This window comes from Spodoptera frugiperda, chromosome 22 (genome assembly GCF_023101765.2).
Source record: "Spodoptera frugiperda isolate SF20-4 chromosome 22, AGI-APGP_CSIRO_Sfru_2.0, whole genome shotgun sequence".
Classification (NCBI taxonomy): domain Eukaryota; kingdom Metazoa; phylum Arthropoda; class Insecta; order Lepidoptera; family Noctuidae; genus Spodoptera; species Spodoptera frugiperda.
In genome coordinates, this window is record NC_064233.1 from 3,388,203 (window position 1) to 3,404,967 (window position 16,765).

The 16,765-nt window shown below is 38.1% G+C and overlaps 1 long non-coding RNA gene across 1 annotated transcript; it reads right to left on the reverse strand.

Moving 5' to 3' along the window:
* Window positions 1-1,138: 1,138 nt before the first annotated feature.
* On the reverse strand, window positions 1,139-14,532 carry LOC126912141 (uncharacterized). Its single transcript, XR_007706787.1, has 3 exons — window positions 14,423-14,532; window positions 7,770-8,179; window positions 1,139-1,818 (listed from the first exon to the last, which is right to left on the reverse strand). It is a non-coding gene; the product is annotated as an uncharacterized LOC126912141 (long non-coding RNA).
* Window positions 14,533-16,765: the final 2,233 nt, after the last annotated feature.

Sequence of the window (16,765 nt, forward strand, 5' to 3'; positions counted from 1 at the left end):
TACTTGCGCATGCCAGCTTGTACACTGAACACTGTGCGTGTAGTTGGTAAAACGGTAGCATGCGCAAACTCCAATGCTTGGCTTGATGGTTTTTAAACTTGCTTGAAATTCTGGCATGCGCAAGCTATACTTGTACGAACTTGTCTGCGCGTGTGGTTGGTAGTTCAGTGTTCAAGCCGCTCTCAGTTTAGTCGAGTGGAGTAATTGTACGTGCACGGTCGTTAAAAAGGGCAGATTTACGTACATACAATCGACAGTTCGTTACTGAATTCATTGAATTATATAAATCTCTGCCAATGATGAATTATGCCAATTACGTGAATGAATTTTTCTATTCAACAGCCATTTTTTTGTCCACTTTGATCGTTTACACTTTGACTTTTGTATTTTCTTTTTTTTTCACAAGCAAACACTTGAAGAAGAAATAGTTCTTCATTGGGAAACATTGTTTCCACGCCGACGATGTCGACAAGAATGTGGCTTGCGCGTACTTAACTGTGCCGTGTGGTAGACACATCCGTGTTCAGTCTTTTCTTGCGACAAGCATGTGCAATTAAAACTGTGGTCAGGCATGCACGTGTGGTAGGCGCTTAACTCTCTCAAGACGGGAAAAGACATTAGAGAAATTTCCCATAAAACAAAAAATAATATTGAATGAGGTTACAAGTGTAGCTGTATGTATATATTCACCATTTACTTCAACAAACAATCCGACCTCTCATTGAAATGGTTGGCAATACTACCACCAAAGCAACTTTAAACTTTTTACGAGTGCACGACAAAGAGCCACCGACACAACACGACGTATCCACATTGTTGCAAGCAGAAGATTAATTAATACAGTAAGACTCGACATTTCTAGACAAAGGCTTTAAAATTAAGCATTTTGAATTTGGAAGGAATTATGGTAGAGGTAGACCAACGGACCTGAGTAACAAGATATAGATTTACAGATTCATATCCGGCCTCATGTACATAGTTATTGAAGAGATTGGCGTGTAAAAGAGTTACATTGTAACCTATTTGCAAAAATAAATATCATTCAGGAGTAGGAACGGGGTGGTATTTAGTCAGTAAGTCTGACACTCCCTCTCACCTCACCCAAGGCGAGAGAAGTCATTGGAGATGATACCCATAAAACAAGAAATAATAGTGAAAGAGGTTACAGGTGTAGCTGTATGTATATATTCACCATTTACTTCACCAACGAATCAGACTTCACACCGAAATGTTGGCAATAATAATCACAAAAAACCTTAAATTTTATTCCAGTGCACGACAAAGAGCCACCACTAACTTAGACTCTTCTGATCTCCGAGAACTGATCGACAAAGAACCACCGATTGAAGTACCTGAATAAATACAGGGAAACACACTCATCATTCTAGCCGTTCTTGACTAATTAGCTTCACATCTCTTAATTATTATTATAACTTCCTTCTTACTGTCTCTGTCTCCATTTCCAATATGATTCTCACACGTAAAGCCCATGCTCGCCAGGAGGAGTCAAATCTTAACTTGGCTTTGAGCGAACTGAAGGCTTCAAAGGAGTTGTGTGATCAACTACTGAAGGAAAGAGATGACAATGAGAGGGAATTCTTAGACATTTTAAATAGTAATAGGAAGCTGAAATGTGAAATGGCTCAGTTACATATTCAACACACTGAAGCCATTGAGGCTCGGGATAGGCTCCAATTTGTTGTGGACGGGTTCAGTCAATGTAGCAGTGAGTACGAACAAACATTACATGACAAAGCTCATTTAGAACATCAGCTACATGAGGCCAATAGTCAAATTAACCAACTAGAAACATTAAACCTCAACATCACGGCCAGTCTGAATAACAGTCTCTCCAGCGAGTTGGTGTCAGCCCGTGCTTCTCAATCACAACATATTGACTTGAATCCAGTGACTATAGACCTCACCTGTGATAGTGATTCATGTCATTCCATAAAAACACTTTGTTGTAGTAACAAAAAACTAAAGAAATATATTAAAATCAACTTTAGTGATGCAATTGGAAAAAACTTAGTTTCTTTATTGACAACTATAATAAACCACTTCACCGCAGAAACGTACGTAACGTATATGAAATATTTGTGGCGCCGAACTAAATCGGTTTATAAAATTTTGTTGATGGGTCGGTCGACAGCACATTAAAGTAATCTGTAGATACAAATTCAAGCAATATGTATGAAAAGTCTATGATATAGAAATAAATGAAGATAATGGAACATAAGCAGCGACGTACGGACATCATGTAGTTAAAACCACCTACAAATGATACTCAAGATATGAAAATGTCGAGTGATGCAGTTCAGTCTAACAGAACATTATGTACTCTATTTGCACAAGGGACTTTGAGTGGTAAAATAAGTACAGGTGGGTTGTTTTTTGAATACATCAGAATTTCCTGTGCTAGTCGCGACAGGTAGTCAGACGGTGGCCGCGCAAGATCGACTTGCCAACTGTAATCCCAACAGCACATCAAGGTACAAATCCAAAGTAAGCGACATACATAAAATATCTGTAACGTAGAAATAAATCTGGATAATTATAAGACGGAATGGAAGCAGTGACACACGTTGTGTAGGGAAGTTCCGCAGTACTGGCAATACAACTACGTGTCCGTATATGTGGGTAGTTGAATCACAAAAAAGAATAACCGACAGTATCACGATACGGACCTGAGTCTCATCGGCGACTAAACAGGCGCTTATGAAGGCGATCAAACCATGCGACGACGGTTTTCAAATTGTAGGAGTTAAAAAAACCGCGAAGTCGGGTGTCGTATTGCGTGTTGCTAACGAGCAGCAAATAAAAAAACTTGAGTCCGTAGCAGCGATTCGTACCGCCGGTTTGCGTTTGGAAAAACCAAAAGGTCGTAGGCCGCGTATCCTCGTCAAGGACGTCCCTGGTTCTATGGAGGACGCCGCGTTTTTGACCTCCCTTTACCGTCAAAACATTAGTGGGGAAATCGAAGTTAAAGAGTAAGATTTTATTAAATCATGTAAAATTACCCGCCTGACGGTCGCAAGTGGAGAAATAGACGCTAATATACGCAAACACCTAGTTTCAACGAAAGACAAACTTTTTATAGATTGGGCTACCTGCCGATTCATAGACGATGTCGAAATAGTTAAATGCCACTTGTGTCAGCAGTTCGGCCACGTAACTAAACATTGTACTGTTTGCGTCTAGAAAAACCAGAAGGCCGTAGACCGCGTATTCTCTTTAAGGGCGTCTCTTAACAACCAATTACTAAGAACACAACCAAGAGCCACCGATGCCGGTCAACAGAAAGCTGAACCTGAATTAAAACAAAAACAGATCAATAAAACTTTAGTAAAATAAAGTACAGGTGATGTGATGTTGTGTAGTGCTACAGCATGTCAAGGTGTTAGACACAAGTCCAAGTCAGTAAACGAAACGCGACATTCTACACATGTATACAATCCTGTACTGAAGATATTTTAAAGGCTCTCACACAAAAATTAGTGCATATTACTAACGATAAGAGGGACGGGCAGATAAAGTTGTCGCGAAGAAAAGTAGGCGACATACATAAACAACGTGTGGCGAAGTAACAATGACTATAAGACCGAATTAAGACAATGATACACAGATGTCATGTTCAGACAATACCCTGTTTAATATCGCCAACTAACATAATAAAGACATCAGAAATGCTGTAAAAAGCTAAGGAAATTTATGAGAAAATTAACAGACCTGAGTAGCAGAGAGATAGATAGATTCTACAACGAGCCTTACTTGTTCTACAGGGCATCAATATAAGAATAGAAGTCAAGGAAACACTTGAAGCCGCGTGCCTCACTACAACTGCGAGTATAGATAGTGGAAGCTATCAACTCACTCATGAGAGCCCACACTCGACAACTGACGACTATGGTGGACATTATGACATGAACACGTGCCACTAAGTTGATGACAGTTACAAGAAGCAAACAAAACTATACAACTACAATAATTGGTTCTATGAACAGCACATCAAGGTGAATATAAGTAATTGTACTAAATCATAGTGTACACGAAATATCTTTGATGTAGAAATGGACATAAAGAAAGAGTCTGTAACTCCAATCCACATTTCACAATTTCTGTGGAAGTTCCTTATTGTACGAATGGAAGGTATTACTGACTCGCACCATTTTGTTAAACGTACACAAATAGTTGTATAGGATAGTGCCTAATGTAAACAACTTGACGGAGCAGGTACACGACAAAGAGCCACCTATACCATTAATTGAGACTAAAGTAAAAATTCTCCAGAAAGGGTAGCAGTGAAAAGACACTGAAATAATGCACGGAATATTGTCTACGTACCTATTAACAGCTCCATACGTCTCACAATATGTGTGGCACACTCTGCATAAAAGCGTGAAATAATAGTCTTTAATAGACACCGCTAGACCCAACAAACCGATAGAGGATGTAATATTAAAACAAGATGTAGAAGTTATGTTCAGTGTTGCATTCACCAGATTACAGCATGCCAAGGTCCAAACATGTTGACTGAGGACACACAAATGTGGGAATGACAGACGCAGACGTACGTATCAAGTACAAAATACACAGTACAGTTAAACCAAGATCAGTAAGTTCCAGGAGTAAGTTGGAAATATAAACGAACACCTACAGATGGTCATTAACAAGCCAGAAGATCATCTGACACTAAAATACCTGAAACAGACCTGAGTAGGTAGAGATAGATGCGCGCACGAAACTTTACTGTGCAGTGTGCCGTACAATATCTATACGGCAACGATGTTTTACACCGGGATCATTTGAACTACATTCTACATGGTCTTCTAAAGGTAGATATTTACCATGATACTCAAGATATGGGAATGACGAGTGATGCAGTTCCGACTAACAGAACTACATCATTACAGTGTTAGACTTGGTAGTGACTCCGTGACGTAGACAGAACTACACATCTCCCGTATGGGACGACAGTACACATTTGGGAATAACTGCAAAGAATTACAAATAAATGCCAGATTTGGCAGAAGGAGCATTGAAAAATACTACGTACAAATAATTAACCCACCCCGAGGTTTCAATATAGAACTCAGTATGTAAACATTATAATCCAGGACTACCGACTCCAACAGCACAGTAAGGTCGACGGGAAGAAAAGGTCTAAAACAGCCAATACACCGACACAGCGGAATACAAACAGTACCAACGTATATAGCGCAGTGCTCGCTAGGACTGATACTGGTCTATACACATCGTTAACACATAAGAGATACTGAGAATTACTCAAACTTGATGCCTGATAAAGAACCGGAACACTCCGTTGGTTCAACGTGTTTAGTAGACTGGCCAACAATTGACATTCCACGGACGGACCTAAGTAGCAGGGAGGTAGACTAGTTCACCCACACCCTTTCACGAGTCACCCGTGGCGGTGAAACACCAGAAAAGATGCGGAACTCCATATAGACCACGTCGTCACCTTGACGTGCTGTAGACTGAAGAAGACTCTGCCAGCCGACGTCAGCTGTTCCCTCATCTTGAGTATCACTTGTAGGACGATGTGGTTTTCTATACAGTCTATAGAGTTCCGCAACTTTCTCTAGTATTCCACCGCGTGACTCTTTGGCTGTCGAGTCTCTTAACACCTCGGTTTACCTTTAACCAAGGATGTTTAGAAACGCAAAAAAATTTTGTTTTAGTCTAACAGCATGTCAAGGTCTTAGACACAAGTCAAAGTCAGTAAACGAAATGCGACATTCCACACATGTATACAATCCTATACTGGAGATATTTTAAAAGGACTCACACCTAAATTCGAGCACATTACTAACGCTGACAGAGTTTTCTTCAATCTACAGCATATCAAAGTGTAAATCCAAAATAAGCGACATGCTTAAAGAATGTGTAACGTAGAAATAAATCTAGATAATTATAAGACGGAATAAAAGCAGTGATACACGTTGCGTGGGGAAATTACACAGTACTGGCAATATAACAACGCGCCTGCATGTCTAGATAGTTGAATGATAAATGTCATATTGGAAAGAACATAGTCATAGAGGAAATTTCACGGATCTGAGTAAACTTCAATTATATCCATTGCGACCGTTTTAAACTACAGCCTGAGCTGTAGGGCTAGTCAAGAAACATCAAACCGCTATTGCGGAGTTCAAGACTGACGCTGCTCTATAGCAACATAGGAAGAACAAATCATAAGAAAGGCTCTATACAGACTACTCAATCCAGTAAAGCAGAGACTGAGCTGAGTAGTAGGGTCTTGTCTTGTGTCGCTTCGCAAACCAGGCGATAGTGGTGTATACTACAACGGTCAGCGAATACTATTTTCAATCTGATGAAACGAGTACTTCGTGTTCGATTTACAGCACGTTAAGTACGTTACGTTACTAAAACAGATTACGCGACATATATAAATATACCTGAGAGACTTAATTTGGTTAAAATAACTAAAATCTTGCTCTAACGAACTAGATATGAGTAGGATTACATTTGCTCATGGCATTAAGCCCACCTTATGTACAGGTTTTAGTGCACGGTTTGTGCATGAATGGTTAAAAATAACCTATAATGGTAAATAATTAAACACAAATACCAAATACAAATGATACTCAAGATATGGGAATGACGAGTGATGCAGTTCAGTCTAATAGAACTACATCATTACAGTGTTAGACCAGAACCAGAGCCGAAGAATATGCTGATACCGTTGACAGCACATCAAAGTAACCTGTGGTAATACAAAGTACAGAAATAAACGTAGATAAAGAAATTTAAGCAGCGATGTATGGACATCATGTAGTACAAACGATAAATGATACTCAAGATATGGGAACGACGAGTGATGCAGTTCCGACTAACAGAACTACTTACAGTGAAGTATAAAAACATATTTTTTTGCTGTGGCAACACTGGGGTAAACAGCTGATTTGTTGCTGTCCGTGTTATTTTTTTTAATTAATGTTTTTTCAGTATATTAATCTCAACACTGAGGAAATATAAAATATATAGTGTATACTATAAAGTTTTCCCATTTTTAAAGTAATTTTTGTGAAATTGGTGAAGTTGGAAAATTTACGGTTACCGGCGTAAGGAATTTGCTAAACTGTCATCTCAATATCAGGTAAAATATTGTATAATTTGAACGAAATAGGCTATTTTGTACGTTATAATAATCGTATTTACAACGATATCACTAAATAAAACTCAAGTATAAGGCCTGATAAGTTAAATTATCAGGCATATTAATAAACATAACCTCTTTGCGGTTGCTGACACAACTCCTTTGTTTTAAACTACTTAACTTTTCTAGCAGTTTTCTTGAATAAATCAGCTTCAATTTCTCATATTATTAACATAATTTACCAAATACAAATCTCTTTCTCAAAATTTCCAATATGATTTCACTCGCAAATACCCCTGGTCTCCAAAGCTTCTTTCAAAATCAACCTTTAATTTGAGCGAACTCTCAGGCTTCAAAGGAGTTGTGTGAACAACTACTGAAGGAAAGAGATGACAATGAGAGGGAATTCTTAGACGTTTTAAATAGTAATAGGAAACTGAAATGTGAAATAGCTCAGTTACAAATTCAACACACTGAAGCCATTGAGGCTCGGGAGAGGCTCCAATTTGTTGTGGACGGGTTCAGTTAATGTAGCAACGAGTACGAACAGACATTACATGACAAAGCTCATTTAGAACAACGGCTGCATGAGGCCAATAATCAAATTAGCCAACTAGAAACATTAAACCTCAACATCACGGCCAGTCTGAATAACAGTCTCTTCAGCGAGTTTGTGTCAGCCCGTGCTTCTCAATCACAACATATTGACTTGAATCCAGTGACTATAGACCTCACCTGTGTTAGTGATTTATGTCATTCCATAAAAATCACTTTGTTGTAGTAATAAGAAACTAAAGAAATATATAAAAATCAACAAATGTATAACAAAAATCTAACAGATTAGTCAAAAGACAAAAGTTTTTTTATAAAAAATGTTAAATTAAACATAAAGAGATTCCGGCTTCTAAACTAACTTAATATTTACTCTTCTAAATTAAATCAAAAGAATAGGATAAATTAATGAAACTGACACCCAGAACCTACAATCAGAATTAGACCACTTGACAGCAAAGTCGCAGTTGTAGAATACATGAAAACCTTATGACCCAGTAGGTATTGTAGTATTTCGTTACGAATAATGACAGAAATATTTGAAAAGAATAACAGCACATCAAGGTGAAATATATTGCAAAGTAATTTTACTAACATCATAGTGAATACAAGCAATGATATACATATGTAGCACAGGGATATGACATATGACTACAAAACATGGATAAAGTGCTACTGGCTCAGGACACGGGGAGGTCCACTTACAGTTGTCATAGGCTAAAATACGTAGCAGTGTGAAGTACAATGTGTTTTATTTGATTGCAAAAGACATGGTTGACAGATACAACCATCGATTGATACGTAGAGAGTCATAAACAGCACGTCAAGACGTTCGAACAAAGTGGGAAAAAGCACTCCATTACTATCCATTACATATCAGTGAATAATGACGACGAATAGTAAGGAGCAAACTCTATTCAGCGACAAGAGAAACAGTTTCTCAAACCTTGATCACTCAATGTACACACTACCGACACTCAAACTGTGGGAACAACTGGTCAGTGCTTACAGAGTTGTGCTTCGAGTCACAGCAGATAAAGGTCGCGAAGAAAAGTAGGCGACATACATAAACAACGTGTGGCGAAGTAACAATGACTATAAGACCGAATTAAGACAATGATACACAGATGTCATGTTCAGACAATACCCTGTTTAATATCGCCAACTAACATAATAAAGACATCAGAAATGCTGTAAAAAGCTAAAGACATTTATGAGAAAATTAACGGACCTGAGTAGCAGAGAGATAGATAGATTCTACAACGAGCCTTACTTGTTCTACAGGGCATCAATATAAGAATAGAAGTCAAGGAAACACTTGAAGCCGCGTGCCTCACTACAACTGCGAGTATAGATAGTGGAAGCTATCAACTCACACATGAGAGCCCACACTCGACAACTGACGACTATGGTGGACATCATGACATGAACACGTGCCACTAACATTGATGACAGTTACAAGAAGCAAACAAAACGAAACGCAACTACAAAATTGGTTTTACGAACAGCACATCAAGGTGATATATAAGTAATTCGTACTAAGTCATAGTGTACACGAAATATCTTTGATGTAGAAATGAACATAAAGAAAGAGTCTGTAACTTCCAATCCACATTTCACAATTTCTGTGGAAGTTCCTTATTGTACGAATGGAAGGTATTACTGACTCGCACCATTTTGTTAAACGTACACAAACAGTTGTAAAGATGATAGCCAATCTAAAGGACATCAGAACCAAGTATACCAATAGCGATACTGCACGACAAAGAGCCACCTATACCATTAGTTGAGAAGAGAAAACAGATTCCAGGAAGAGTAGCAGGTGGACAGACATTGCAAATATTGCACGGAATATTGTCTACGTACCAATTAACAAACATACGTCTCACAATATGTGTGGCACACTCAGCATAAAAGTGTGAAATAATAGCTTAAATAGCACCGCTAGACCCAACTAAGAGAAAGGACATAATATTAAAACAAGATGAGGACTGTGTTCAGTGTTATACAGCATGTCAAGGTGTTAGACACAAATCCAAGTCCGTAAATGGAAAGTAAGATTCCACATATGAACCAAACAGAATATATAAAGCGTTTCAATAGAAAACCCTGTGGCTCTCAAGTGATCCAGAAAAGAGGGAATGACTGACTGACGTAGTGCGAGTACAATATTTACATATACATAATGCTGAAATAATATTTATTGTGAGAACCAAGAAGAAAGAAAGACAAATATTCCCAACAAATGTTAAGCGAACGTCTGCTTGAGGCCTCGGAGTAAATAATTAAACACAAATATCAAATACAAATGATACTCAAGATATGGGAATGACGAGTGATGCAGTTCCGACTAACAGAACTACATCATTACAGTGTTAGACCAGAACCCGTGACGTACATCAAGGATCTAAGACGTAAGTCCAAGCAACCAAAATCTGAATACTAGGTATGGCAGAAGGAACATGTATAAATGCGGTAGAAATGAGTTTCTTGAGAATTATGAGTGGAGACACTTTGACAGATTACATGAACGTGTCAACATTTGGAAAACAATGCGATGTAAGAAATTATGTATTGCTTGGATTTCCACCTTAGGATACTTGAAATGTATATCAATATAAGAATAATGTAAGGGATATAAAGATGTTTATATTATTATGAAACAAAAAGTGTCTTGCGCTGGACCTCGAGTGCAGACACACGGAGAAGAATTCAGCAAACAGATAAACAATCTACATCAGTGAGTTCCAGAACTAAGAAATATAAAGGATCTACAACAGATCATGTCATTAGAAAATAAGGATAACTTATGACCCGATATCGACAGACGAAACGACAGACCTGAGTACGTATCGCGACACTGGAGACGCTATGGGTGACATCATGACGGTGAAATATCAGAAAACACGGTGTTTGTCTTGCATACTATGTCAAAGTGTTAGGCGCAAGACCACATTGAAAATAAATGTCAGATGGTATGTCTTGGACTGGCATTAAGGAATAATAATTAATATTTACTTACGCACGACAACTTTAAATCTCAATGATATTATGATAGGTACGTCAAGCACTGAGTAAGTGACGTTTATTATAAAACTACATCGTCCTACAAGTGACACCCACGACGTGGTACTAATAATATGTTTATATAATAAAGATTATCTGCAGTGATAACTTTGCCATAATGCTTATAATCGGGGGAAGGCATGGCTATACAGGTCACTTGTAACCTTTATAGAAAGTCAGCAGTAAGTAGCGTTTGATATGTTGTCAACCCCGGTATGTGTGTCGCAAGGAGCTGAACCAGTACCAGCCGACAAGTCACCTGCTGTGCCGCGAGCGCACCTCTACACCAAGGCACGATGAATCAAAACAGCGAGCTATTATTCACGTGAAAAATGTTCTCAAACGGACCTGAGCAGTGTAGGTGTTACACTATAACACTATATTCGTGAACAACCACAACACGGGGAGGTGCAGAGTAAATTACAACGTCAATCCTACCTACACTAATCTAATTATGTAGCACAAATCGTATAGCACAGAGCGTACGAATCGATGGACATAAACAGCACATCAAGTATGTACATATACACCACAAGACGTTACAATACATCACTTGATGCCAGGTGAAATCACGTTGAAATTACTGAATGAAGAAGAACAGCAGTAGATGCCACAATGCCAAAATGTTAAGTGACCTGAGTAGCAAGGGAGACAGAATAGCTTACAGCTGACGAGTCACCCGTGGCGGTGAAACACCAGAAAAGATGCGGAACTCCATATAGACCACGTCGTCACCTTGACGTGCTGTAGACTGAAGAAGACTCTGCCAGCCGACGTCAGCTGTTCCCTCATCTTGAGTATCACTTGTAGGACGATGTGGTTTTCTATACAGTCTATAGAGTTCCGCAACTTTCTCTAGTATTCCACCGCGTGACTCTTTGGCTGTCAAGTCCCGTAGTACCTCAGTTAACCTATAACCAAAAACGTCAAAACGCATTCCGAAACAATAGCCATTCCAGCAAAAAGGATAAAGCAACATCAGCCAGTTTCAATAGACAGACCTAAGTAGCAGAAAGATAAACAAGAATGACAAAGCGGAACATTAATTCAAGGAGTGTGACTAAAGGTAAAAACTATATTATAGGTAAATTCAGTTACATAGGGGATATACTCAAGATATGGGAAACGTACACCAGTAATACAGTGCAAGCTATGATTTACAGCATCACATACAAGTGCTACCAGAATCTGGTGTACCAAAATTGTGTTTTGAACTTTATAATAATAAGCCGAGGCCCTCAAGAGTAGATAGTAACACGGTTACAATTATTACATGGGCAAGATCGATGTTAGAATATTAAAGAAAGATGTGGACTATGTTCAGTGTCGTACAGCATGTCAAGGTCCAAACATGTTGACTGAGGACACACAAATGTGGGAATGACAGACGCAGACGTACGTATCAAGTACAAAATACACAGTACAGTTAAACCAAGATCAGTAAGTTCCAGGAGTAAGTTGGAAATATAAACGAACACCTACAGATGGTCATTAACAAGCCAGAAGATCATCAGACACTAAAATACCTGAAACAGACCTGAGTAGGTAGAGATAGATGCGCGCACGAAACTTTACTGTATACGATAACTCCAGTAAGTGACGTTTGTAAACGAGTACTTCGTGTTCGATTTACAGCACGTTAAGTACGTTACGTTACTAAAACAGATTACGCGACATATATAAATATACCTGAGAGACTTAATTTGGTTAAAATAACTAAAATCTTGCTCTAACGAACTACATATGAGTAGGATTACATTTGCTAATGGCAATTAAGCCCACCTAGCAGTGGCGGTCATAAGGGAACTACTCAAAAAAATTGTAAAAAAGACAGGGTCCAGAATACAAGAATATCATACTAGCATTGCCAGGTAACGAAGATCGACTTGCCAACTGTTATCACAACATCAAAGTACAAATCTAAAGTAAGCGACATACATCAAAACATCTGTAACGTAGAAATAAATCTGGATAATTATAAGACAGAATGGAAGCAGTGATACACGTTGTGTAGGGAAGTTCCGCAGTACTGGCAATACAACTACGTGTCCGTATATGTGGGTAGTTGAATCACAAAAAAGTGCAACCAATAGTCTTGTTGAACGGATCTGAGTAACTTTGTCAATTAAATCTATTGTGAATCTGTCATGGAAACAAGACAAACGACTGAAACGGATCTAAGTAACGTTGAAAATCAAATGCATCGTGATTGTTTAAACCTTCCGACAGCCGTCGTTACATGTAGGACCTTAAGAAAAGATAGAAGTAATTTAATTCAAGGTCTTCAATCTTGCAACAGTGAACTTGATCACTGTAGAAGAATGTATGATTCTGACATTCAGAGCCTTCACAAAGATTTATTTAATAAGGAAGGTATGTTGCGGGACATCTTTGATAAATATAAGCAATCCCAACAACAGTTGAGTGAACGCCTGCTGGAGGCCTCGGAGCTGATGGATATGGTGAAGTACAACGCAGAGAGGTATGAGTCATTGGCAAATGACCTACAATGCAGTTGTGTGAACCAACCTCAGCCTCCTGAGACTTCAATTACACCGGTACAAATAAAATCAATTAAAACTCAGTCAAATAGTAAACATAACTATGAAACATATGTTTACATATAGTAATGAGCTAGGTTCCGGATTTGACCAAATGATGTATGATCAACTTGATCATAGCTATATAAACAATAGTTACCACAATATGAGTTAGAACAAATAACTCATACAGACTTGGATGAAGAATCAGTTTTAGTTTTAATAGTAGGCAACAGTTTAGGTTTAACACGGGAATGTTGTGAATGGTGTGGACACCTTATTAAAATCAAATATAGGGAAAATAATTGTGTGTGCTTTCCCATATTCAAATACACTTTCTTCTTCAAAGAATAAGTACATAGGTGTACTGAATAACATATTACACAAAAAGACAGACTTTTATTTTTTGACACTAATAGATTTATTAGTAATCTAGATGTAATTTGTCTATCAGAGCATTGGTTAAAGGAGGACCAACTAACATCTTTAAATTTAGAAAATTACAATGTAATTAGTAACTTCAGTAGAAAGCAAATATTACATGGTGGGTCCCTAATATTATTCAGCAAACAGATAAAAAATCTACATCAGTGAGTTCCAGAACTAAGAAATATAAGGGATCTACAACAGATGTCATATTGGAAAGATGCCATACAGAAGCTATGGAGGAGGTAGATGGATCTGAGTAAACTTCAATTATAACCATCGCGACCGTTTTAAACTACAGCCTGAGCTGCAGGACTAGTCAAGAAACATCAAACCGCTGTTGCGGAGTTCAAGACTGACGCTGCTGCAACATTACATGACAAAGCTCTCTTAGAACAACAGCTACATGACGCTAATGGCCAAATTAGCCAACTAGAAACATTAAACCTCAACATCACGGCCAGTCTGAATAACAGTCTCTCCAGCGAGTTGGTGTCAGCCCGTGCTTCTCAATCACACTATAAATACTTGAATCTAAAAAGCGTAGACTAACTTCTGAAGAAACTAAAATTATTAAATTCAATAAATTCATTACCAAAACTAACAGATTACTTAAAAGACAAATAACCGCTAAAGCACATGTCCTTCTAAAAGGTTGTAGAAATAATCTATACGAACAGTAAGAATACATGAAAACCAACGGACCTGAGTAGGTATTGTAGGTATTTCATTACCAGTAATGATTGTGGAGTTCGATATGAATAACAGCACATCAAGGTGATATATAAGTAATTCGTACTAAGTCATAGTGTACACGAAATATCCGACACAACTCTATAACAAAAATGGAACATTCAACGAAGTAGAAGAAGATCATCAGACACTCAACTACCTGAAACAGACCTGAGTAGGTAGAGATAGATGCGCGCACGAAACTTTACTGTATACGATAACTCCAGTAAGTGACGTTTGTAAACGAGTACTTCGTATTCGACTACAGCACGTTAAGGTACTAACACATAGTACGCGACATACATTGTACATGTGTAATGGTTAAGGCAAAATGTGGAGAAACTGTAAACTTCGTTAACAGATATATTTCTCATATTATTATTATTCTTCGTTAACACATAAAAGAAATAAAAACAAGTTCAGTTATAAACGAACACCTACAGGTCCTCGTTAACATAAACTGAGAGGATTCATAGGAGCCACAGACCTGAGTAGGTAGAGATAGATGCGCGCACGAAACTGCTGCAAGCTTCGAGGACATGAAGGCGCTCTTACTTTGAGGATGACTGCCCATGAAGAGAAGCTCGAGGAAGCCACAGCCACAAATGCACCCCTCGCCTGATATCGCAGAGTTGCAGTCTGAGTACTACGGGCTTTTCATTTAGCAATTCCAGCAAAAAGGATAAAGCAACATCAGTGAGTTTCAATAGACAGTCCTAAGTAGCGGAAAGATGAACAGGAATGACAAAGCGGAACAGCACGTCAAGGAGTGTGACTAAAGTTAAAAACTATATTATAGGTAAATTCAGTTACATAGGGGATATACTCAAGATATGGGAACTGTACACCAGTAATACAGTGCAAGCTATGATTTACAGCATCACATACAAGTGCTACCAGAATCTGGTGTACCAAAATTGTGGTTTGAACTTTTTAATAATAAGCCGAGGCCCTCAAGAGTGGATAGTAACACGGTTACAATTATTACATGCACAAGATCAATGTTAGAATATTAATCAAAGAAAGGTGTTGTACAGCGTGTTAGACACAAGAGCAAGTCAGTAAACGAAACGCGACATTCCACACATGTATACAATCCTGTACTGGAGATATTTTAAAAGGACTCACACCTAAATTCGAGCACATTACAAACGCTGACAGAGTTTTCTTCAATCTACAGCATATCAAAGTGTAAATCCAAAATAAGCGACATGCTTAAAGAATGTGTAACGTAGAAATAAATCTAGATAATTATAAGACGGAATAAAAGCAGTGATACACGTTGTGTAGTGAAACATAATATACGAGCCCGCTACTGGATAGTAGAATACCAAAATACGTCTTACTGCTAGAAGTAGTCAGTGTTTACGGACCTGAGTAAACTTTTCAATTATAACCATGGCGACCGTTTTAAACTGCATTCTGAACTGCAGGACGAGTCTTGAAACATGAAGCTGCTACTACGGAGATCAAGACTGGTGCTGTTCTATAGAATCATAGGAAGAACAAGATACAAGAAATACTATGAAACAGCTTTATACAGACTACTCAATCCAGTAAAGCAGAGACTGAGCTGAGTAGTAACGTCCTGTCTTGTGCCACTTTGCAAAGCAGGCGATAGAGGTGTCTAATACAACGGTCAGCGAATACTATTTTAAATCTGATGAAACGAGTACTTCGTGTTCGATTTGCAGCACGTTAAGTACGTTACGTTACTAAAACAGATTACGCGACATATATAAAGATACCTGAGAGACTTAAGTTGGTTAAAATAATTAAAATAATGCTCTAACGAACTAGATATGAGTAGGATTACATTTGCTCATGGCATTAAGCCCACCTTATGTACAGGTTTTTGGCACGGTTTGTGCATGAATGGTCAAAAATAACCTATAATGGTAAATAATTAAACACAAATACCAAATACAAATGATACTCAAGATATGGGAATGACGAGTGATGCAGTTCAGTCTAACAGAACTACATCATTACAGTGTTAGACCAGAACCCGTGACGTACATCAAGTCACAGCAGATAAAGAACGTGAAGAAAAGTAGGCGACATACATAAACAACGTGTGGCGAAGTAACAATGACTATAAGACCGAATTAAGACAATGATACACAGATGTCATGTTCAGACAATACCCTGTTTAATATCGCCAACTAACATAATAAAGACATCAGAAATGCTGTAAAAAGCTAAAGAAATTTATGAGAAAATTAACGGACCTGAGTAGCAGAGAGATAGATAGATTCTACAACGAGCCTTACTTGTTCTACAGGGCATCAATATAAGAATAGAAGTC